The sequence below is a fragment of the Mustela lutreola genome, chromosome 6 (genome assembly GCF_030435805.1).
Source record: "Mustela lutreola isolate mMusLut2 chromosome 6, mMusLut2.pri, whole genome shotgun sequence".
NCBI lineage: Eukaryota > Metazoa > Chordata > Mammalia > Carnivora > Mustelidae > Mustela > Mustela lutreola.
This window is the reverse complement of record NC_081295.1, coordinates 128742930-128769343: the sequence shown is the minus strand read 5'-3', so window position 1 is coordinate 128769343 and position 26414 is coordinate 128742930.

The window sequence follows — 26414 nt, the reverse complement described above, 5'->3', positions numbered from 1 at the left end:
AAAGCTTGTCCACCTGGAACCTGTAAGAAAATCCAACTAGATCCTGAAAATAATGAGTGATTTGAGGAAACTGGACAGGGATATCGATTTCCAGATGCTTTTTACTTATAATGGCAATAGCAACTTAGACAATGTAATGGAAAAAAATCTATTAATTGGCAGTAGGTAAATTATTAAAAAAATAGAAACCATAAGCCAATGAACTTGGGAAAATTATGAAGAATCTACATAAACACTAAAAGAAATAATATATATTTGCCAAGGCACATTCACATTTTAAAAAATAAGTTGAAAGGGGAACAATATGCCATAATACATATATCAATGTTTTTCATAGAAGTTTAGTATAAAAAATAAACATTTTAAATAATTTATTTGGAAATTGATATCACATATCTGAAAAACTTGGAAGAAGAAATGGATAACCATGACTAAACAAATGTAGCAGAAAAATGATTTACAATAATAGATAAAAGCTATCCAAAAATGCAGTGAATATTGACAAAGCTTAGAAAAATCGATAAAATATAATATGTAAAATGAATTCATGAATGAAAAATAGAATCCCATTAAATCTAATTTGGAAAGAACTAATAATTTTTTTTTGCCTGAATCTGCTCTGCCTTTCATTAGGTGGGACACTGACCAAGCCCACTCAGCTCCTCTCTCATGCCCAGTAATAGTATAGTCAGGGACATTAATTACTTCAGGGATGAATTTTAACCACTGTGGATAGGATGCAGAAGCCAGTGGGTTAAACAGATTCTTTCTTGTTTCAGGAAAATAATTCTGAGATGTATTCTGTGCATTAGGATTGATTCTCAGTTGTCCACAATCATAATCCACTCAGTCTGAACTCATATATGTTTCTCCTGGACCACTTAGCTCTTCTCATTCTCTCGTCTTCCACGTGATCAAATCCCAAAATAATTATTTAGGTTGTGTATGCAAGTCCTGATTTTGAAGGGAAACTCAGTTACAGAAAGAGATGAAAATAAAGATACAGGGAAAAAATGGTGCACTTGCGTGACTCAATTAGATAAGCATCTGACTCTTGATTTCAGCTCAGGTTGTTATCTCAGGGCGATGAGATGAAGCCCCTATAGGCTCTGTGCTGGGCAAGGAGGTTGCTTAAGATTCTCTCTTCTTATCCCTTTCCTTCCACCCCTCACCTCCCATGCTGTCTTTCTCTTAAATAATAAGCACTGCTGAACTATCTTAGATTCTGTTACCTTCTCTCCAGCCATGAACCTATCACTGTCTTTAACTCTTGAAAACTTCATTAGACAAATTAATGTGGTGAAGGAAGCAATATGAGAAAGCCTATTAATCTGATGAGCATGGAACTGAACAAACCCTATACATACTTTCCCTTTGATTTCTAGCCTATCAATACCTACAGTGAGTCACATACACTCAAGATTATTGTTTTTATTGTATACTTCATATATTCATTAATTTTTGACTCGTTATCATTTTGTTGAAGTGTTAAACTATGGTAATAAACAAACTTTTAATTAACTTTTCCTCCTATGATACAAATATAACTTGCACTTGAGCTTTAGCTAATTTTATGTTCTAAAATTGCCAAACCAAATGATCAAGCTGTCTAGATTATTTACTGTATTTTCTACTATATAATATTGTTCTATCTCTTCTGTATAAAGAAAATGAATGCTTGGGGCTCTTGGGTGGCTCAGTGCGTTAAAGCCTCTGCCTTCTGCTCAGGTCATGATCCCAGAGTCCTGGGATAGAGCCCCACATCAGGCTCTCTGCTCAGCAGGGACCCTGCTTCCCTTCCTTTCTCTCTGCCTGCCTCTCTGTCTACTTGTGATCTCTGTCTGTCAAATTAATAAACAAAATCTTTAAAAAAAATAAAATGAATGCTTGATAACTAAATGAATGCTTTACTGAACAAATTAAATATGGCAATAGCATTTTATTTTATCATGCTTTACATATTAAACTATAATATTATATCACTGGTCTACAAATAATCTACTCACATAGTCATTTGGAAGCTTTTAGCAAAAGAATTCTTCCTCCTGATTGTAGTATAAAAGCCACAGAAATATACAGAAGACTCCTAGGATAGAAAGTTAAATCCAGTTATCCTTGATGCCTTGAGTAGGACCTGACCTATGTATGTCCTGGGATGCACTAGTAACTGTTACATGTGATAGGATTATATTTAATATGTACAGTTTCATTTACTTCACAAAGGAGATATAAATTTGAGAATAAAATATTTGATGAATCTATAAAGTCTATATCTATTTGTAACCAATGTGGTAGAATTAAGATGTTAATTTGAAAAAAAAATTTCATTGAACACATACACATATTCAATTGTTTATATATATATAATCAGCATTATTTATTTATGTAAATAAATGCATTGTCAGTAAAATCCATTTACTTATCAATCATAAGGGTAATTTTAAGTACTAAGAATAAGAAATATGTGAAAAGATTAAGTGTTCAAGAGTGCAGTTTGTGGTAATTAATACAATATGATAGGCTCATAAAAAAGATACATTACTTGAACTTAAAAGCTTCTATAATTAAGCGATGACCACTTGAAATTTGTAATTAGTCTTGCTGCAGTTTTTCCTTGCACTTATTGCCCTTCCCCAGAAGTTCATTAAGAATTTCTGTGAATGTCCTTATGTTTAATCTCATTCATAGATTCCACTGCTGCTCACAAAACAAAGCCAAAAAGAGAGGTAACTCTATGTGGCCCTCCATCCACAAGCAATACATTCATAAATAATTTAAAAGCTCTCTACTTCATTTGTTACCCATTCAGCTGATAATTTAAATGAGTAACTGAGGCCATTTTATCAGCACTTTTAATAGAATGCGACTCAGAAACTTCACAGTGTTACTTAAGAAGAAATGCTCATGTGTTAAGGTTTTTATTTTTTTTAAATCAACAAAATAATTTTCAAATATTAAAAGCAAATGTCTCCTTTTCCTCCAAGTTTCCTTGCTAGGTCAAAGTTATAAATTAATACATTACAATCGTATTTTGAGTAGTAGACAAATGTTTGGAAACTGTCTGTGGGTTGAGTGTCTGGGTTAACTTGTATAAATATCTGAACTCAATGTATTTAGACTTTATTAGATGGTTTTTTTTAGACTATTTAAAAATACATGCTCAGATAATGACAACATTACTTTATTCATTTTAATAAATAAATTATTTTATTTAATTATGTTTAGATATTTATTTATTAAATTAATGATCTAATATTCAATAATCTAAATTTGAAATATTTTAAATTCTAAAAAATATTTATTTAATTAAATTGTTATAGTTAATATAAATATTTAATAAATTATTTAATCATTATTATAATTATGCAATACATTATGTATTGTGTAATAATTGCATTTTAATAAATAAATAAATGTATTATTTACATTATTTTATTTTATTTTATTTTATTTAGTTGACAAAGAGAGGGAGAACGCAAGCAAAGGGAGCTGCAGGCAGAAAGAGAGGGAGAAGTAGGCTCCCAGCTGAGAAGAAAGTTCAACCTGGGGTTCCATCCCACGACCCTGGGATCACCACCTGAGTTGAAGGCAGATGCTTAACTGACTGAGCCATCCAGATGCCCAAGGCTTTGTATTCTTCGCTTCTAAATATTGATGCTGCTTCATCTCTGGAGTTAGTAAATTGATGTTGAGAAATCATATTAAAGAATTGATAGTAGCTGTTAAACAGAAACATGTAATTTAGGGGGATAAAAAAGAACAGAAGGAAGAGAAAGGCCAAAAGTCAAAAGCACATTAATATAAAATTTAATTAGATAAATAAAGCTAATATTCCTGAAGGGGGCTAATAAAAGAACTGCAAAGAGCTGATAGGATTGGGAAAATTGTCCACTCCTTGTCATTTCATAATTTTAAACTATTCCTTATTAATAAATATACTTAGTTCCAGAAACACAACCACATAAGGACATTTCTACCAAGTTTCCTCTAACAGCATTTACAAATTAGACGTTCAAACAATGTAGTTCATTACATGTTGCATCTGTATCTTAAAGTTTAAACACTTTCTGTGACACATTTTCTAACAATTAAAATTAATATATATATATAGATATATCCCTAAATGGAAAAGATATATATATAGATAGATATATCTATATCTATCTATCTATCTATATATATATATATAGAAACCTTATCCCTAAATGAAACCTTTCTTTGTTTATTAGCTTAAATAGGTAAATTAGCAACAATAACAACAACAAACAGCTAATATTATAGAGGTAGGAACAATTTACCTTTTCATTCATTGCTATTATCTAAAAATTCCTATTTTATTTTTTCCTCAAGTCTGTCATAATAATTTTCTAAATCTCCTGCCTTACTCAATTTTTATTTTAGTGGAAATCTCTATTTCATATTTATTTTCTCTTCCTCCACTCTTTGCTCTAATAATTCAATGTATTATTAGATTTTCTGTTTTTCTCTTTATCCAGATATATCTTCTTTCTTTTTTTCTTTTTTAAATAATTTGATTTGCTGGCATTTTACATCAGTACATGCTTCCTTATGGATGTTAGAAATGTCTGTGGAACTACTAGAAGAATAAACTTTTTTACCTTTAAGAAGTTTACAGTCTAGAGTGCCTGGGTGGCTCAGTTGGTTAAGTGTCTTCCTTCAGCTTAGGTCATGGTGCCAGGGTACTAGGATCCAGTCCTTCATCAGCTGCCTGCTCAGCAAGGAGTCTGGTTCTTCCTCTCCCTCTGCCCCTCCCTCTCTCTCTCTAATAAATAAATAAAATCTTTAAAAAAAAGACTTACTGAAATCTGAGACTGAATTACTAAATTCAGTCTTAATATAAGACAGCTAAACAAAGCAATGATCACAACTGGAAAATTTAGTCAGATCATGGTTTAACATTTTTGGTTGACACAGGACCTCTTTCAGTAACAACTTTCCCTAAATATCAATTTCTATTTAAGGCAAAACATTTTGACAAGAAATCCAGATCCTTCTCATCATTTTCATATCAATTTAATGTGACATCCTCGGAGTATATAATCAAATATGTAATTATTCTATCTGTTGCCTGCATATTGCCTGTATCTTTTTCAGACTCAAAGTTCCATTGAGGTAGAGTTTTTTTGGTTTGTTTTTTTTAAAGCAGAGATTTTTAAAGTGTTTGATATATACAAGATGCTTAATAAGTGTTTACAAAACCTATGTATTTCAGAAGCCTTAAACAGGCTTTAAAATAATGTAGGTGATATTAGTAGTCCTATCAAACAATTTGTAGATTTCAGTCATGTAAATAACTACATTTCTCAGAGACAGAGAAACATACAAATGATCTGGGTCCAATAGGAAAATGCTAGCATGTGTTGTAAATTCTCTTATAATACCTTATTCTTGCAAGAATTGGTTATGTGGCAGAAAAAAAGGTATCACTATCTTATACTTTATTATTTAAAGAGATTTATGGAAGTTGTTAATTTCTTACTACCCCTTTGTTTCAGTGGACCCAATTTCTGTGGTAATGGTGAGAGGAAAGTAGGCAATTTAGGCAGCAGCAAAATTCTCCTACAAGGCACTATAAAATAAGGCTTGTTCTAGATCATGGGTCTGTCCAAAGGGGAATGTTAAGGGGTAGAATGGATGATGGGTGCATTGTGGACTTATAACTATAACTATAAGATTAATACTGTTATGCCCCAATAATGGGTCTATGATTAAAGAAGCGAGACTGATGTAAAGCGAAGGTCAAGCAAAGCTTTATTTCATAACAAGCATCAAGAATCTAACCGAACGTTCGGGGCCACACCTCTTATGAGAGAAGGCAACCCTTCGCTGTTTCACAGTCTAGCTTTTAAGGGCAAAGGCCATGCAGTCAGGCCTGGCCATGCACAGGTGACCAATGAGATTTTAACACACACAGGAAACTCCACAGTGAGGCTAGGTGACCAATTGAGGTTCAATTTACCCTAGTATAGACATTTGACCCAGCCTATTACACCTTGATCAGGATTGGTGACAAAAAGGTTCCCAAAGGGCAGAGGAGTGGGGCATACTCCTTAGTATCTAGGGAGACAATATGCAAACACCGCCCCCCCACCCCCTGTCCGGCTGATTGATATCTCCACCTGGCCTGACCCACCCTTGTATATGGGCTTTGTTACCTGGAGCTGATTTCCAGGACTTGTTTTGAAGTGAATCCCCTGGGGGAAGGGAAGCAAGGACAGTTTAAGGGTTAACCTCAATGAAAGCCACTTGCTAAAATATAAAAATATAAAATAGGTCCTTACTTTACAACAACTCAGTAGGGAAAGTCCCAGTGTGGTGATAAAAGAAGTGATGTAACTTGCATTGCACATTTTATTTTTAAAACGTGTAAGTTGTATTTTTCACTGCCATGACATCATACTTTATCTTCATCTCCGTCTACTAGTTTAAAACTAGTTAAACAAACTCAACAATTTTTTTAAAAATTTATTTATTTATTTATTTAAGAGCAAAAGCCAGAGAGAGAGAGAGAGAGCATGAGCAATATGGGGCTCGATCCCAGGACTCTTGAGATCATGATCTGAGCCAAAGGCAGACACTTAACTGACTGAGCAAATGAGACTCCCACAAACTCAGCAATTTTATAAAATTTTTATTTGTTGGGGTGCCTGGCTGGATCAGTCAGTAAAATATGTAACTCTTGATCTTGGGGTTGTACGTTTGAAATCCACCTTGGGTGTACAAGTATTTAAAAATAAAATCTTTTAAAAAATTTTTTTTCATTTTTTTATTTAAGCCATTGTATGGCAGTGTTGATCACTATATTGTACACCTGAAACTAATATTAACCTTATTTTAACTAACAGGAATTTAAATAAAAAACTTTAAAAATAATAATCATAAAAATAAAAAAGAGGAAAATTATTTGGCAGGCAATTTTCTTAATTGCATTATTATTTATTATTATCATAGTCTGTGTGTGTCGGTGGGAAGTGGCTGGTATTACAGTGAGTTCCCTATCTGTGTTACACTGAGGTCCATGTCTGTAGTCAGTCTTTTTTTTTTCTTTTAATTTATTTTCAGTGATCCAAAATTCATTGTTTATGAACACACCCAGTGCTTCATGTAATAAATTCCCTCCTTAACACCCACCACTGGCCTCACCCAACCACCTGCCACCCTCCTCTTCAAAACCCTCAGTTTGTTTCTCAGAGTCCACAGTCTCTCATGGTTTGTCTCTCCCTCTGATTTTCCCCAGCACCCTTCTCTCCATCTCCCAGTGTCCTCCACGTTATTCCTTATGTATTGAGTCTTATAAAAACTTTTATTACTTTCCCTATTCTGCTTTGCATATGCTTACCTTAGATGTTAAAATGTTATAAACCTCTTCTGCCTGGTCCATTTTCTGTCTCTGCTCTCATGATTTCTCATGCTCTCCCTGCCAACCCCACATGCCTTACAATATCTGGATATGACTAATTTCTTCCTGAGCTACTTTATTCTACTCTGCCATATGGTTGCCCTTCCCTCTTCTGTACCATAACTTCTATCCTCTGCATTTGTGCTTTAACAATACCTAATTCTTTTCACTACATCTGTATCTTTGAGGTCAATACTCAGTAGTGCTATCGCTGGGTCATAGGCTAGCTCTATTTTACTGGAAAGAAGGGCCATATGCACCCCAGTGTTCATAGCAGCAATGTCCACAATAGCCATTCTGTTGAAAGAGCCAAGATCCCCTTCAACAGACAAACGGATAAAGAAGATGTGATCTATGGATACAATGGAGTATCACTCAGCCATCAGAAATGTTGAATACCCAACTTTTGCATCAACATGGATGGGACTGGAGGAGATTATGTAAAGTGAAATAAGTCAAGCAGAGAAAGTCAGTCATCATATGGTTTCACTTATTTGTGGAACCTAAGGAATAGCATGGAGGACATTAGGAGAAGGAAAGGAAAAATGAAGTGGGGGGATTGGAGGGGGAAATGAAACATGAAAAACTATGGACTCCAAGAAACAAACTGAGGGTTTTTTTTTTTAAGATTTTATTAATTTATTTGACAGAGAGAGATCACAGTAGGAGAGACGAAGGGAAGAGATCACAGAGAGGAAGGGAAGCAGGCCCCCTCCTGAGCAGAGAGCCCAATGTGGGACTCGATCCTAGGACCCCGAGATCATGACCTTAGCTGAAGGCAGCAGCTCAACCCACTGAGCCACCCAGGCGCCCCCAAACTGAGGGTTTTAAAGATGAGAAGGATGTGGGGATGGGTGAGCCTGGTGATGGGTATTAAGGAGGGCACATATTGCATGGGGCACTGGGTGTTTTACACAAACAGTGAATCATGGAACACTACTTCAAAAACTAATGATGTATTGTATGGTAACTAACATAACATATTTAAAAAAAAAAGGAGGGGGACAATACCTAACACTCAATCTTTGCTAGTTTCTTATTTACCTCCTTTTAAGAGTAAGCTCATTAGTGGTTTTTTGTTTGTTTGTTTCTTTGTTTTGTCTCAACTAAAAGAAGAAAAATAATACACATTATTTTGAAAACTTTTTGAACAGTGTACAAACGTTAGTCAAGTCCACAATGTCTCATCTCTTCTTCCTCTAACATGGCTAAGTTGAAAAACCCTTTGTCTGTGAAAAGATCATTCTCCTGCCACCTTGTGTAAGATTTTGGCTTTAGCTTAGATTATCCTTTCTTTCCTTTTCTGAAAATTAGTTGAAAATATTAATAGCCTCAGTTTCTTCTTCCAAAATATGACTGCTTCTTTACCAAGTGCAAAAGCAACCATTTTGACCACAGTAAACAGGTTGGACCTACTTTTTTTGGCTCATTGTTTTAGTGAGACAAGTGGAGTGAAGATGACACACCATTTCCAAATGTATTAATAATTGATAGACCATACTTCTAAATTGAAGTTTTGTTGCCATTAAACTACGACCAGACTCGCTATAATTACAGAGGTAAATTCTTCATATTTACTATATTTGAAATTACCATATAATACCAAAATAAATTTATGATTATGTGAAGAGTCTATAATTTTAAGAAGATGACTTTGAAATTATTGCTTATCTAAATAAAATTTCCCATTTTATAATCTTTTATAAGCTTCTGTTGTCATTTCCTATTTAAAATCTATTAGAAGGCACACTTATTTTCCCTTAAGTGGGAAGTCAAATGTGGAACAAATTCATCCCAAAGGAACTGATTCTATATTCCACTGAAGACCAGGTGGCTTCCATGTGGCATTTTGCCTCTTGCATATTGTTCATCTCCTACAACAAATGGGGGTATGCTCTTTAGTAAACTAATTCAACTCAATTAGAGACATTGTCTTCAAGGGATAACCTCATAGAGACTAGAATCAGAATCATACTTTTGGGAAAATTGGGCCCAGGTTTTTTGTTTTGTTTTGTTTTAAGATTTTATTTATTTATTTGACAGACAGAGACCACAAGTAGGCAGAGAGGCAGAGAGAGAGGGGGAAGCAGGCTCCCTGCTGAACAGAGAGCCTGATGCAGAGCTCAATCTCAGGACCCTGAGATCATGGCCTGAGCCGAAGGCAGAGGCTTAACCCACTGAGCTACCCAGGCGCCCCTGGGCCCAGGTTTTGATGGCTTCTTTCCTCCATCTTATAAAACCTATTTGAACTCTACTGGATGCCAGAACTGCTTAAAAATATTTGGTCCCTTGTAATTTTAACCTTCCAGTATTCAATGCACCTGATCCATGTAATATCCTATAGTATTTTTGTCAAATGAAGACTCTCAAAGTGTGTTTCTTGGGAGACACTTTTCAATTGGTTGCTTACATTTCTGCATTTATTATTTGTTCTAGACCATCCTTTGAAGATGGTTGTATTGAATAGACTTGGAAGACAGAAATAGTATCTCTTTTTTAACTTAACCTGTTGTGTTTGCAAATATTATCTGCCTCTGTTTTGATTCTTCTTGTGGGAACTGAGGCTCAGAACTGATATATAACTCCCACCCCTACACACACACACACACACACACACACACACACATAAATACTGTTAATATTCTGGTTACCTCTATTGCTGTGAATAATAAACTATATTATTTCTGAACCATGAGTATGCAACTTCTATCAACACCCAAGAAACCACGGCAGACTCATATACCAGCTTTCAAATAAGGGAAAATAATCTCAGATGCTTTATATTTTTTGATAGTGTTACCTACTTCTGAACATATGACTGAACACATATAAAGCTGGAGCCATGACCAGTTAGAGCTTCTTCTGTGGAAGAACTATGCATTCACTAGTAAACAAATGTAGTTTCATTTTTTTTTTTTCCTCCTGGACACCATTTCCTCTCTCACACTGTTGCTCAAATTGGATGGAGTCTAAGGCCTTTTGAGGAAATTTTTGTTTAATGACTCAAAATAAAATAGGAAGAGTCTAAAGTGCTAAAAATAATTCTAGATAATAGGTATACGATCATGCCAGAAAGGATAGTAATTTTATCTAACAACTGCCTGTTCACCCCTTATTTGTTCATTAACTAATCTCCAAATTCCCGACTAAATCCCTTTTGTAAGCCAGAATGTGAACTAAAAACTGGGATTTTAAAAAAGTTTTCATTTGAAATCCAGTTAGTTAACATATATGGTTGTATTAGTTTCATGTGTACATTATAATATATAGCACTCAGTGCTCCTCATGACAAGTGCTCTAATTAACCCCCATCACTTATTTAATCCATCACTCCTTTCAGATGCCCTCAAGTAACCATCAGTTTGTTCTCCATAATGAAATGTCTGTTTCTTGCTTTGTTTCTCTTTCTATGTCTTATTATTTTCCCCTTTGCTTGTTTGTTTTGTTTCTTTTATTCCATATATGAGTAAAGGTATTTGTCTTTCTCTGACTGACTTATTTCACTTTTAGCATTATACTGTCTAGTTCCATCCATGTTTTTGCAAATGGCAAGATTTCAGTCTATTTTTATGGCAGAATAATATTCCATTGTATATACATACCACCTTTCTTTATTTATTCATCAATTGATGAATACTTGGGCTCTTTCCATCTTACCTTTATAAATAATACTGCTATAAACATAGGGGTGCTAGCATCCCTTTGAATAAGTTTTCTTATATTCATTGGGTAAATAGATACCAACAGGATTGTTGGATCACAAAGGACTTCTATTTTTTTTTTTTTTTTTTTTTTATAAACATATATTTTTATCCCCAGCAAACTCAACACCCAAAGAACAAATAATCCAATCAAGAAATGGGCAGAGGACATGAACAGACATTTCTGCAAAGAAGACATCCAGATGGCCAACAGACACATGAAAAAGTGCTCCATATCACTCGGCATCAGGGAAATACAAATCAAAACCACAATGCGATATCACCTTACACCAGTCAGAATGGCTAAAATCAACAAGTCAGGAAATGACAGATGCTGGCGAGGATGCGGAGAAAAGGGAACCCTCCTACACTGTTGGTGGGAATGCAAGCTGGTGCAGCCACTCTGGAAAACAGCATGGAGGTTCCTCAAAATGTTGAAAACAGAACTGCCCTATGACCCAGCAATTGCACTATTGGGTATTTACCCTAAAGATACAAATGTAGTGATCCAAAGGGACACATGCACCCGAATGTTTATAGCAGCAATGTCCACAATAGCCAAACTATGGAAAGAACCTAGATGTCCATCAACAGATGAATGGATCAAGAAGATGTGGTATATATACACAATGGAATACTATGCAGCCATCAAAAGAAATGAAATCTTGCCATTTGCGACAACATGGATGGAACTAGGACTTCTATTTTTAAATTTTATGAAATTCCATACTGTTTCAAATATAGCTGTATCAGTTTGCATAACCAACAACAGTTCACAATTGTTACTTTTTCTTTTTTTTTTAAGATTTTATTCATTTGACAGAGAGAGATCACAAGTAGGGAGAGAGAGGAGGGAGCAGGCTCCATGCCTGGCAGAGAGCCCGATGTGGGACTTGATCCCAGGACCCTGAGATCATGACCTGAGCTGAAGGCAGAGGCTTAACCCAATGAGCCACCCAGGCAGCCCCCACAAGTGATACTTTTTCACATCCTCTCCAGCACCTTTTGTTTCTTGTAGTGTTGATTTTAGCCATTTTGACAGGTGTGAGGTGGTATCTCTTTCTGGTTTTGCTTTGCAATTTCCTGATGATACATGATGATGGACATCTTTTCATGTATCTACTGAACATTTGAATGTGTTCTTTGGGGAAACATTGTTCATGTCTTCTATCCATGTTTTTATTGGATTATTTGTTTTTGGATGTTGACTAAAAACTGGATATTAAGTAACACACAAGACAGGTTTCCTTGAGCTTAAATTTTATTTGCATGAGTATCATTAACAGGAAAAAATATGCACAAGTGTGTTTATGTATACATCTATCTATCTATCATCTATCCACTGTCTTCTAATTGTGGTAAATCCTGTAAGGTGGGGAATGGGAAAGTCTGAAGAAATATGCTGCTGGATATGTTGGGTAAGCAAATTTAATTGCACTCAGATGCATTGGATATAAGTGAATCACTCAAATGAGTTATTTAATATTATATAGAAACAAATTAAAATTTTATGTAGTTGAAAATAATAGGTAGTTAAAATAATTTTTGTTGTTTGTTGTTTTTGTGTCTTTTTTTGTTTATATATACTATGGTGTGAATGTTTATGTCTCCCAAAATCATATTATGAAATCTAACTCTGGAACTGATAGTATTAAAACATAGGGGCCTTTGGGAGGTGATTAGGTCATAAGTGGGATTATAGTCCTTTTAAATGAGACCCCAGAGAGTTCTCTTGATTCATTGATCATGTACATTTACAGTGAGAAGATAGCCATCTATGAGGAAGTGGGCTCTGCCTGGATCTGCCCATTCCTTAATCTTGAACTTCTCAGTTCTAGAACTGTGAGAAATAAATTCCTGTTCTTTATAAGCTATTAAGTCTATATCATGTTCATTATAGCAGCCTGCATGCAGAAGGACACTATGAACTAAAACGAGAGCAATAAATATAAAGTTTCAGTAAAGTCAGTTGGTACAATGTTTTTTTACTTAGAGAAGACATGCTGCTTCATGTTAAACCTTGATATTGTATATGTTTCTTGAAGGGCCACTTCTTACTCCTTTGTGTGTTTTCCACAAAGTCCAGGATGATGCCTTACATAAAGGTAATATTTTATAAATACTGTTGGAAATATATACTTCTCTAAAATCTTATTTTGCCTACAGATTACTTGGATCCACTTTGCCTTGTGTAGAATATTTGAAATATATTAAGAACAGAATGTCTCTCTAAATAACATTTAGAATCATCATTAGTTTATGACTCCTGACTCATTTGTTTATGCAGTGATACTGCAAGAACACTGAAGTTTGTAATATAATTTTTGAATTAATCACCAAGCTAGTTTATTATAACTTATGAAAAAATAATTTCTCATGTTGGTTTAATTCTGCTCTTATGTTATGGTCATGACATTTTCATTAAAATAAAGTAGAAAATAGAAGTAAATAATAAATGAAAAATAAAAAATAATAAATAAAAAATAAAGGTAAAACTCTTGTGAAATGTTAAACTTTTCTTACTTATTTTGTTTTGCTTTTCCTCTACCATGCTGGCAAAGATGTACTTTGGAGATAGATACAATTTTCTAGTTGCTATGTTTGTTACTTTTGCTAAAATTTTCAAAATATAAGAAGTTGAATAGTCATGGATTGTTTATTAAACTCCTTATCTACACATATAAAAATAAAACAATGATGGTGACCTGGGTATTTCTAAAATTGTATTCTGTTTTTCCATATTATGTTTTACAATGTAATTAATAAAGATTCTGCATATATTAACACCCATCCCCTTCTATCTCATCTGTATGTCCATTACAGAGCATGTATGATTTCTATTCATTGCTATGTTGTGGTGAAAAGATTGTCTGAAGTAGTCCTATATTTATGCTTTGTTTATTTGCTTGTTCATGATCAGTATGTCTGAAAGATGGTAACTATTGCATCAGGTATGACGATTAAAAAATATCACTGGTGCCTGATACACTGTGATGAAATAGGTAAGTCGATTCATAATTTGTTACTTAAATTAGAAAAGAAATTCCTTTGGATTTCTCCTTTATAAGAGTTTTTTTTTTAACGAATTCCTTGGGATGTTTTTGGTGTAATACATATCACATGCCTCAACTTTTAAATTTGAATGTAGAAAAGAGTTATCAGAATGAGCCTAGAAAATATTGTTATGAAATATTTTTGTTCTGTTATATTATGTTAACTTAGGAAATAATGGTACTTATTTTTATTAGCATTTCCTACTTTCCACATGCCCTTACAGATGAGATATCATGTTTTTCCTACTCTTTTTATCGTGGTTGATATATTCTTCATGATCAATAGCAATCAATGAAAATTCATAACATTAATTTTCTTTGGGAAAGTGATATTTTAGCAAGAATCCATGACCACAAATTTTAGCTGTTGTTCTTCCAGGAGATGAGACTAGCAATGTTCCCGAAATTTCAAGAAATAGAATTTATTAATTGTGTTGGTTGATGTTTATTGTCTCTGAACTTAGAAGTGCATAATTCAATTTAAAATTTATTTTGGGGGCGCCTGGGTGGCTCAGTGGGTTAAAGCCTCTGCCTTTGGCTCAGGTCATGATCCCTGGGTCCTGGGATCGAGCCCCCCATTGGGCTCTCTGCCTAGCAGGGAGCCTGCTTCCTCTTCCCTCTCTCTATGCCTGCCTCTCTGCCTACTTGTGATCTCTATCTGTCGAACAAAATAAATGAAATCTTTTTAAAAAATGGAGTGGACCTTAGGGGGGTGCTTATCTGAAATTGAGGGACATCATAAAAAAATAAAAAATAAAATTTATTTTGAATTGAAAACAAGATCTTACTGAAGTTTAGGCATCCCACTTTATATCAGGCCTCCAGTACATTCTAATTTATTTATAGAAAATATCATAAACATGAATGTCACTTTTCCTACTGCATTTATACTGAAACTGCAATGACTCAAAGATGTCAGATCTGAAAAGCACTACCTTTCTATAATTTCTGTTTCCTAGGAGGAATGGATATACCATTTTAGCACAATTATCCAACAGTGTTCAAAACCACCATGAATTTTAAAACATAGTTATTACACCCTAAAAATCAAGTATGAAAATGTATAAACAACCAAATCTCTATCTGTAAATGAAATACTCCCACACAGACGGGTTTTAAAACTTTCTAACTTAAGGAATTTGGTAGCACAGACTCAGGGTAGTAGATTCAGTGCCTACAGTATACTTTCAGGGAGAGAGTAATGTAGGCTCTGAGTCCCTTTCTGCCTAGAGATGACCTAATAGTGGTTCTGGCATTGTTTGTTTGTTTTTGAAAATACGTTCCTGGGCGTTATTCAGTAAATGCAGAGTTTGGCAATCTATAAAAATTAAGGATGATCTTTTTGAATGTTTGTCTTTCACTATATCAAATTAACATAATTGGACAGAAATTCCACTAAATTAAGCATTGTTAGGAAATGTGTAAATTGGAGCTGCTCAAATTAGTTGCTCTTTGAACTATGTGCTGTTGGTTCAGGATTAGATAAGGAGTTTGAAGGAAAACCTAAATCATTGCTTCCTTTTTTGAGAGAGTCTTAGCATATTTTCTTAAAATTAGCTGAAATAAACAATGTGTTTAGTCGCAAAGTGATTTGCATTTTTGCACAAACTCCCTATCTCCTTGAGAATTATAACAAATATTTCATGAAACATCATTGATCTTTACTTTGTTACACTGCTGTAAAGTACATTCAGAGTTGCCAGTTAAAAGTGTTAGTGTTGAGATGAAATGTCATGCGTTTTTCTTCACTTCCATGCAAATGAACACAGTAATTTATTAAGACACAATGAAGAAAAAAAAAATTGACAATGAGTTCCAGATTTTAAAACCCACTTGCCATTCAATCCAAATTGTGAGTTTGATCGGTTACCGAACACTTTATAATGCACCCCCGGTAATTTTACAGAGATTTTTTTTTTCTTACCAATTCTTGATTATTCTGTCTTGCAATGCAGAGAAATCTAACTAATTTAAAATAAACTTCCGTTAATTTTGATTGTTATAAACTTACAATTGATTAATTTTCATATACAGAGTTTAAAGTGTTCACAATTTACATTAAATATATATTCTGTGTATACCTTGGAAAAATTATACTGAAAATTGAAATTAAAATGATGTTGTATATAGCTGCAAGAAGCCGCCTGTCCCATTTCATCTTACTATATAAGTTGTGTCAGGTAATTTATAAAATCCCTACTGCATAACAAATCTATTTTTTGTTTGAATGGGTAGTAATCTTTCTTCTTATTTCGAAATAAGAGTTGGTCTATGAGTGCATCTGCAACTGTATTTTTCCTAAGTGGCTTCATGGTCTTGAACTGAGAAAGCTCAGAACATTAAACATCCAAATAACATATTTTGACATAATTAGACATCAAGGAAATGCAATTAAAATGACACTGAGATATCACTACACACTTACCAGAATGGCTAAAAGAAAATATAATGACAAGACCCAAAGAAAAAAATATACCATTTGATGATACACAATGGCAAGTTGTACCATAACTTAACCATCTCAGACTAGTGTAGTGTTAAATTTGTTTTTCTAAGCAATGTTTTGGGTCACTTACCACTTTTCAAGGATATAAAGTGCTATCATTTTACTTAAAACTGTGAAATTTGGTCAGATTTGAATTTCAATTTATGTTAAAACATTCTGTAAACTGTGTTAAACTTTGACCTTTGTTCCCTCTGTTCAGTGAATAACACTATATCATATTCTGAAAAATACGCTAATTTTCATTTTGAAAAATATCCTTTTTTCCTCTTATGGTAATTATTAATATGAATTAATAGTAGAATTTGATATGGTTCCATATGACCACAAATACTTTATTGTATATTATCAAATTTAATAATAAATATAATGTACTTCTTTGGACAATTTTTAAAGACCAGTCTACTCTTGAAACAAAAAAAATGGAGACGCACTTCTTTAGTTCACACAAATTATATTTTATTATATATAACCTCAGATAAATTTCAACAAATCATAATTTATTAAAATTATGTCTACTTAAAAATCTCATAGAAGAGTAAAACCATCAAAAATAAAAATAAACACACACAAAACACACACATCACCCATGTATTGGCAAATCACAATTGCTGTAATAATACTTTAGGCATTCCACAGTTAAGGGCTATCAAAATTTCCATCAGTGACAAAAAGATTTGTATCCAAATGGACTGATTTTCCAGAATCCAAGAAAAAGTCTCCTAGGGTTTATTTAAAGATAAATATTTGAACAAATACTTCTTAAATTTAGGAAATTCAGAACATACGATTAAAGAATATTTGCAGTGCAGACTATATTCAATCCTTCCTTCAAAATGTGCCTTTGAGTACATAATTCTGTTTTCTCTATCTAAATTGAGCTGTCCTCCAAGGAAGTTTTCTAAAATGTGTGTCTCTGTGTGATAAATGTTCGAAGACCTAACATGCTTCATTGTATTTTTACTGTTCTCTGAAATTTAATCAATAATTTGGCTTGATGTATAATATCTAGTTTCAAATATCTTTTCCATCTATACAAACACCCAGCTGTCTCCTTTATATGGTATTACTATTGAGAATTCTGCTGTCAGTATTATTCTTGTACATTTTAGGTGATCTGTTCTCTTGGGCATCATTTATGCTCTTCTCTGTTTTTGATATTCTTAAAACTCACCATAATGTACATGAGTGGTTTTTTGTGTGTGTGGTTTTTGTTTTGTTTTGTTTCTGATTTCTCATGTTTGGCATCATTTTAAGTCTGGTATCTTTTATCTTTCTTTAATTCTCCAAAATTTATCTCAGTACTTATTTAAATATTTTCTTTATTTTTTTTCTCTTCTGCTGCATTTGGGCAGAAGTCATTAATTTGTTTGTTTGTTTGTTTTTCCCAACTCATTTATTCATTTTACAGCTATATTCATCTTAGTCTCCATTTATTGTATTCTTTATTTCAACAATTTTCACTTAATTTATATTCACAGTATAGTATCTTTCTTTTCTTTTTATATGTATATCATTATTTTATCATATACTTTAAAGCTATTTTTTAAAATATTTTATTTATTTATTTGACAGTGAGAGATCACAAGTAGGCAGAGAGGCGGAAAGAGAGAGAGAAAGGGAAGCAGGCTACCTGCTGAGCAGGAAGCCCGATGTGGGGCTTGATCCCAGGACCAAGAGATCATGACCTGAACCAAAGGCAGCGGCTTAACCCACTGAGCCACCCTGGCGCCCCTTTTAAGCTATTTTTTAAAAGTACAGTCATTCTTTTTTTTATTAGATTTTCTTTATTTATTTTTTTGACAGAGAGAGATCACAAGTAGATGGAGGGCAGGCAGAGAGAGAGAGAGAGAGAGAGAAGCAGACTCCCTGCTGAGCAGAGAGCCTGATGCAAGACTTGATCCCAAAACCCTGAGATCATGTCCTGAGCTGAAGGCAGTGGCTTAATCCACTGTGCCACCAAGGCGCCTCTAAGCTATTTTTTAAATTCCTGTTCCAATAACCCTTGGATTGCCATATAAAGTTAACCACATCATCTTTTTTTAGGTAAGTAATTGTACTTTTTATGTGCATAGATATTTTGGTCCATGAGTTCAGCTCCTCTTAGGATCATCAAATCTCTGTAAAGTCTGGGTAGGGTAGGATTTTCTAAGCAACAATAAAATACATTGAAACCTGGTAGCTTAATTATAATAATGTTTTCTTTCTCAATCATTCACAATAGTATTACATTCTGAGTAGCTTCCTTCTATTTTGCAGCTATACTGTTTGGAAAAACTTGAATTGTGGTATCACTGTGATAATGTGAATTAGGTTTTTTCAGAGAATCGGGAATAGAAAAAAAGGAAGATATTCTCCAGTGCCAACTCTAGAAGTGACTATTAAAACATCTGTCAAAATATAATTGAACAAAACTCAGAAATGCCATCTCCAGTGAAATACAAAGAAGATTATATATAGATCTGGGCACACACATCTCATTTGACCCAATGATGTACATCAATGAAAGACTGAAGGCCAATCACCACTCCATGGGAGAGTTTAAAAATAACTTTACTAATGAGGCCAAGAATTCAGAATCACAAATACTTCAGAACTAATAATAACTGCCTTCACTTGATGTTATTCTATAAGATAAATCCTACGATCAAGTTTCAATTTTAAATTCTTACAATTTTAAATTCTTAAATCCTTATGAAGAAGCATCATTTGGAGGGAGCAGTTTTCATAATTTATCATCCATCAGCCTTTTATTTTAAGATTTTATTTATTTATTGGACAGAGAGAGAGAGAAAGAGAGAGAGAGAGAGATCACAAGTAAGCAGAGAGGCAGGCAAGCAGGGAGGGAAGCAGGCTTCCTTTTGAGCAGAGCCCGATGTGGGGCTGGATCCCAGGACCCAGAGACCATGACTTGAGATGAAGGCAGAGGCTTAACCCACCACCCACGTGATGAGAGAGCCACTCAGGTGCCCCTCATCCATCAGTCTTAATTGATTGGAGGAAAATGTGTGGAGGAATAATGCCTTAGGGAGCTAATCTCTCTAAAGAATTTTCAAGTCTTTACCCCTTCAAGGTTTTTGTACAGTTCTGATAGCCTCTAAACATCCAGCTGATTTCTACAGTGACAGGCCTGTTAAAACCCGTCTTCAAACCAGGAATAGAGCTTGAAACATACCAGTCAAGAGCACCTTTGAGTCTTTTTAGGAATTTCTCATCATTTCTTTGTTTTTGGTTAATATCTGAAATAGTTCCATATTACACTTGCATAATTTCTCCAGAGCTGACATTGAAGGAGGCATTCAGTTCCAGCTAGTTCCATATTTTGGCAAGAACTATAATTGTATATAAAAAAAAAAAACATATTTTGGGGCGCGTGGGTGGCTCAGTGCGTTAAAATCTCTGCCTTTGGCTCAGGTCATGATTCCAGGTTCCTGGGATTGAGTCCCACAGTGGGCTGTCTTCTCAGCAGGGAGCCTGCTTCCATTCCTCTCTCTCTGGCTGCCTCTCTGCCTTCCTGTGATCTCTGTCAAGTAAATAAATAAAATTTTTAAAAAAACATTTTATACAAGATATTCATGTTTATTAACTAAGATATCAGAATACAAATAATACAATACAGTTGCTCTTAATTAATACCTTCAACCAAGATCAAAAAATATGTCATATTATCTCCAAAAATTTTATATCATCTGATAGGTCAGATATATAAAATTACATTTAAAGTTTTAAAAATATCAGCAAATATTTTCATTTAAATGCAAATTTGAAAAAAATCTACTTTTCCAAAAACGACTTTTTATCCTACTTTTTTGAATTTTGTTGACAACTGATAAAATGTTTAGCGAGACTATAAATGTTAGATCGAAAAAAATGATTAATAGATGTAGGTTCAAATTATTATGTTCAATTAAAAATGATTTAGTCTTTGCTGAACATCTGTTTGGTAATATGTTGTATCCAGATATAGTAAATTAATGAGATATATAAAATTATAGGGAAATGACACCTTCCGTTCCATTATGAGTAGAGCTTTTAAAATGCTATTTGTCACAACCTGTCATCTTGTCATTATGTAGCATTATGTAGCATTTAAAAAACTGTAAACTCTTCACTTCGAAGTCTTTTAGAAATCTAAAATATGACTCTCTATGGTTTGTGTCTCCATATTCCTTTATTGCCAGTTTGAACAAATCCACATGCTTTGATTCAAAGGTAATCAATTCCTCTTATTTGGAAAAATGATATTTATTTTTGTTCTCTCACCATTAGCAGGTGGTTTCATTTTAGCACACTTCAGAGTTATAATTACATGCTTATTAAAAACACTTATTATGATCTACATAGATGAATGAAACTTTTAATTTATTAAATTATTTGCCAAAAAATCTGTTATTTTTAAAAATGTATTTCTTTTGAAGGGTTATTTTAGAGCGTTCAGAGATGATCTAGGAGTGTGGTATTATGCAATTTTTAAGTAAGTATGAAAACCTCTTTCCACTGGCACAACATCTGGGAAAGCACAGCATTCTTTGGGAAATCAGAGTCGGGTCTGTGGGATGCTGCCTGTTGCTTTCCAGAGCTAGTCTCCACAGCACGGTGTAATAAACCCGCATGGAGCGAAATCCTCTTTGCCTGGGCATCCCCTCTGCCTGAGAGAGAAGCATGGTTGCATATGTCTGTCACTGCGCTCCCTAGGAGCAAGTGTGGGGAAGGCGCAGCACGCCGTCCCTGGGGAAGAGAAGGAGCCCTTGGCCTTGGGGTCCGGAAACGCTCGGGAAGCAGGATAGCCTACCATGGCACGAACAGCAGGGCGGTGGCAAGACACGTGTCACCCGCTCCCTGTAAGGAGAGATGGAAGCCGGGCTGCTAAGGAGACATGAGGGGATGACTAGGGCAGGGGTGCGTGCTCCACTCTGAGGAAGGAGTCTGGGCAGAAGGCAGGCCTGTCCTGTGCCTCAGGTCCCAAGGGGACAGCATCTCCTTGGCCACCTGTCCCAAGGGCAGACTTGGGCTTGCCACCAGGTGCCATACCCGGAACTCGCAGAAACAACCCCATGGAGAAACCGGCAGTCAGAAGCCCTGTTCCACCAAGATGTGGCAGCGTTGTGGGTGGCAGGGGGTGTGCCGCGGAAGGAGTGGAGACAGTACCCCACAGTTCCCAATCCTAGTGCACGGGCCTTGTGCAGGGATCCTGTCGCCTCCTCTCTCCTGTGGTGAAGGCACTGGCCTAGACCCCGAGTCTGCCTGATCGCCGGAGAAACGGCAAAGCCTTACCTAAGCCAGGAGATGGTAATAGGCATAGAGTGCCATGATAGGCCACGCACGTTGCTGCAGGGTTGTGTCTGTGTCTATTTGTTCGGCTTAGCAAGGTGAAACCCGGGCGCGATCTTGGAGCCCGGAAAAGCAACGTCCCAGAGGCACCAGCTCCCCCGCAGCTCTTCTTCCCTGCCGCTACAGAGCGAACAAACAAAGCCTTGCTGAGGAAGCAGCAGCGAAGTGCGATTCGTGCCAAGCTGAAAACCTCTGCGAAAGCATAGCCGTCGCTGGGAAATCAGAGTCTGTTCTGTGGGCTGCTGTTGCTGCTTGCCTTAGCCTAGTATTATCAGCATGGCGGGAGAAACCCGCATTAAGCGAAAGACTCTTTGCACGGGCATCCCCTCTAGGAACGCACAGCATTCTTTGGGAAATCAGAGTCGGGTGTGTGGGATGCTGCCTGTTCCTTGCCAGAGCTTGTCTCCACAGCATGGTGTAATAAACCCGCATGGAGAGAAATCCTCTATGCCTGGGCATCCCCTCTGCCTGAGAGAGAACCGTGCCTGCGCCTGTGGAAAGAGCCTTAAGGAAAGGGACATGTCTGTCACTGGGCTCCACAGGAGCCTGTCTTGGGAAAATGCAGCACGCTGCCCCAGGAGAAGAGAAGGAGCCCTTGGCCTTGGGGTCGGGAAACGGTCGTGAAGCTGGAGAGCCGGCCCTGGCAGGAACAGCGGGCCTGCGGCAAGACAAGTGTCACCCGCTCCCTGTGCAGAGAGACGAAGCCTGGCTGCTAAGGAGACATGAGGGGACGATTGGGCAAGGGAGCGTGCTCCAATCTGAGGAAGGAGTCCGAGAAGGAAGGCCTTTCCTGTGCCTCTGGTCCCAAGGGGACAGCATCTCCTTGGCCACCTGTCCAGAGGGCAGAAGTGGGCTTGCCACCAAACTCCCGGCCCTGAACTCGCAGAATCACCTCCTGGAGGAATGGGCAATCAGATGCCGTCTTCCTCCAGGATGTGGCAGCATTGGCGGAGGCAGGGAGTGTCCCGGGGAAACAGGGACAGTTACCCATTACTCCCCATCCCAGGGCACGGGCGGTGTTGCAGTGATCCTCTCACGTCTCCTCAAGGATGGGGAAGGCACTGGCCTAGTCCCCTGTCCACCTGAACGCCAGAGCGAAAGGGCAGGCCTTGCCTATGCCGAGAGATGGCATTGTGAGCAGAGTGCCATCCTAGGCCACGCACGCTGCTGCAGGGTCGAGGCTGTGTCTGCTTAGTTCGGCTTAGCGAGGTGAACCCCGGGTGCGAACTTGGAGCCGAGGAAATCAAGGCCCAAGCGGCACCAGCTCTCCCGTGGCTCTTCTTCCCTGCCGAGACAGAGGGAACGACCAGAGCCTTGCAAAAGAAGGAGCAGTGAAGTGTGGATCGCGCCAAGCTGAAAACCTCTGCGAAAGCATAGCAGTCACTGGGAAATCAGAGTCGGTTCTGCGGGCTGCTTTTGTAGCTTGCCTTAGCCTAGTATTCGTTCGCAGCACGATGGGAGAAACCCGTAGAGAGCGAAAGCCCCTTTGCTGTGGCATCTCCTCTGGGAAAGCACAGCATTCGTTGTGAAATCAGAATCGGATGTGTGGGATGCTGCAGCTGAATGCCTGAGCTAGTCCCCGCAGAATGGTGGAAGATACCCGCATGGAGCGAAATCCTCTTTGCCCTAGCACCCCTTTGCCTAAGAGAAGCATGTTTGCACATCTGAAAGGGCCTTCAGGAAAGGGAAACGGCTGTCACCGCGCTCCCCAGAAACAAGTCTGGGGAAGGCACAGCACGCCGCCCCCAGAGAAGAGAAGGAGCCATTGGCCTTGGGGTCGGGAAACGGTCGGGAAGCAGAAGAGCCTGCCCTGGCAGGAACAGCAGGCCGGTGGCAAGACAAATGTCACCCGCTCCCTTTGCAGAGAGACAAAGCCTGGCTAATAAGGAGACATGAAGGGACGACTAGGGCAGGGACGCGTGCTCCACTCTGAGGAAGGAGTCTGGGCAGAAGGCAGGCCTGTCCTGTGCCTCTGGTCCCAAGGGGACAGCATCTCCTTGGGCAACTGTCCGTAGGGCAGACTTGGGCTAGCTACCTGGCGCCATACCCGGAACTCGCAGAAACAGCTCCCTCGAGAAATGCGCAGTCAGGTGCCATCTTCCTCCAAGATGTGACAGCATTGTGGGTGGCAGGGTGTGTGCCGGGAAAAGAGTGGGGACAATCCCCGAAAGCTCCCCATTCCAGTAACGGGCAGTGTTCAGGGATCCTGTCGCCTCTCCTCTCCTGTGAGGAAGACACTGACCTAGCCCGCGAATCCACCTGAGGGCCAGTGCCAAAGGCCAAAGTTGCCTACACCGGGAGATGGTAGTGTGCATAGAGTGCCATCCTAGGCAATGCACGCTGCTGCAGGGTTGTGGCTGTGTCTGCTTAGTTCACCCTGGCATGGGGAACCCAGGGCATCAACATGGAGTCCGGGAAAGCAAGGCCCAAGAGGCAGCAGCTCTCCAGCAACTCTTCTTCCCTGCCGCTACAGAGCGAACAACCAAAGCCTTGCTGAGGAAGCAGCAGCGAAGTGCGATTCGTGCCAGGCTGAAAACCTCTGCGAAAGCATAGCAGTCGCTGGGAAATCAGAGTCTGTTCTGTGGGTTGCTGTTGCTGCTTGCCTTAGCCTAGTATCAGCATGGCGGGAGAAACCCGCATTAAGCGAAAGACTCTTTGCACGGGCATCCCCTCTAGGAACGCACAGCATTCTTTGGGAAATCAGAGTCGGGTGTGTGGGATGCTGCCTGTTCCTTGCCAGAGCTTGTCTCCACAGCATGGTGTAATAAACCCGCATGGAGCGAAATCCTCTATGCCTGGGCATCCCCTCTGCCTGAGAGAGAACCGTGCCTGCGCCTGTGGAAAGAGCCTTAAGGAAAGGGACATGTCTGTCACTGGGCTCCACAGGAGCCTGTCTTGGGAAAATGCAGCACGCTGCCCCAGGAGAAGAGAAGGAGCCCTTGGCCTTGGGGTCGGGAAACGGTCGTGAAGCTGGAGAGCCGGCCCTGGCAGGAACAGCGGGCCTGCGGCAAGACAAGTGTCACCCGCTCCCTGTGCAGAGAGACGAAGCCTGGCTGCTAAGGAGACATGAGGGGACGATTGGGCAAGGGAGCGTGCTCCAATCTGAGGAAGGAGTCCGAGAAGGAAGGCCTTTCCTGTGCCTCTGGTCCCAAGGGGACAGCATCTCCTTGGCCACCTGTCCAGAGGGCAGAAGTGGGCTTGCCACCAAACTCCCGGCCCTGAACTCGCAGAATCACCTCCTGGAGGAATGGGCAATCAGATGCCGTCTTCCTCCAGGATGTGGCAGCATTGGCGGAGGCAGGGAGTGTCCCGGGGAAACAGGGACAGTTACCCATTACTCCCCATCCCAGGGCACGGGCGGTGTTGCAGTGATCCTCTCACGTCTCCTCAAGGATGGGGAAGGCACTGGCCTAGTCCCCTGTCCACCTGAACGCCAGAGCGAAAGGGCACGCCTTGCCTATGCCGAGAGATGGCATTGTGAGCAGAGTGCCATCCTAGGCCACGCACGCTGCTGCAGGGTCGAGGCTGTGTCTGCTTAGTTCGGCTTAGCGAGGTGAACCCCGGGTGCGAACTTGGAGCCGAGGAAATCAAGGCCCAAGCGGCACCAGCTCTCCCGTGGCTCTTCTTCCCTGCCGAGACAGAGGGAACGACCAGAGCCTTGCAAAAGAAGGAGCAGTGAAGTGTGGATCGCGCCAAGCTGAAAACCTCTGCGAAAGCATAGCAGTCACTGGGAAATCAGAGTCGGTTCTGCGGGCTGCTTTTGTAGCTTGCCTTAGCCTAGTATTCGTTCGCAGCACGATGGGAGAAACCCGTAGAGAGCGAAAGCCCCTTTGCTGTGGCATCTCCTCTGGGAAAGCACAGCATTCGTTGTGAAATCAGAATCGGATGTGTGGGATGCTGCAGCTGAATGCCTGAGCTAGTCCCCGCAGAATGGTGGAAGATACCCGCATGGAGCGAAATCCTCTTTGCCCTAGCACCCCTTTGCCTAAGAGAAGCATGTTTGCACATCTGAAAGGGCCTTCAGGAAAGGGAAACGGCTGTCACCGCGCTCCCCAGAAACAAGTCTGGGGAAGGCACAGCACGCCGCCCCCAGAGAAGAGAAGGAGCCATTGGCCTTGGGGTCGGGAAACGGTCGGGAAGCAGAAGAGCCTGCCCTGGCAGGAACAGCAGGCCGGTGGCAAGACAAATGTCACCCGCTCCCTTTGCAGAGAGACAAAGCCTGGCTAATAAGGAGACATGAAGGGACGACTAGGGCAGGGACGCGTGCTCCACTCTGAGGAAGGAGTCTGGGCAGAAGGCAGGCCTGTCCTGTGCCTCTGGTCCCAAGGGGACAGCATCTCCTTGGGCAACTGTCCGTAGGGCAGACTTGGGCTAGCTACCTGGCGCCATACCCGGAACTCGCAGAA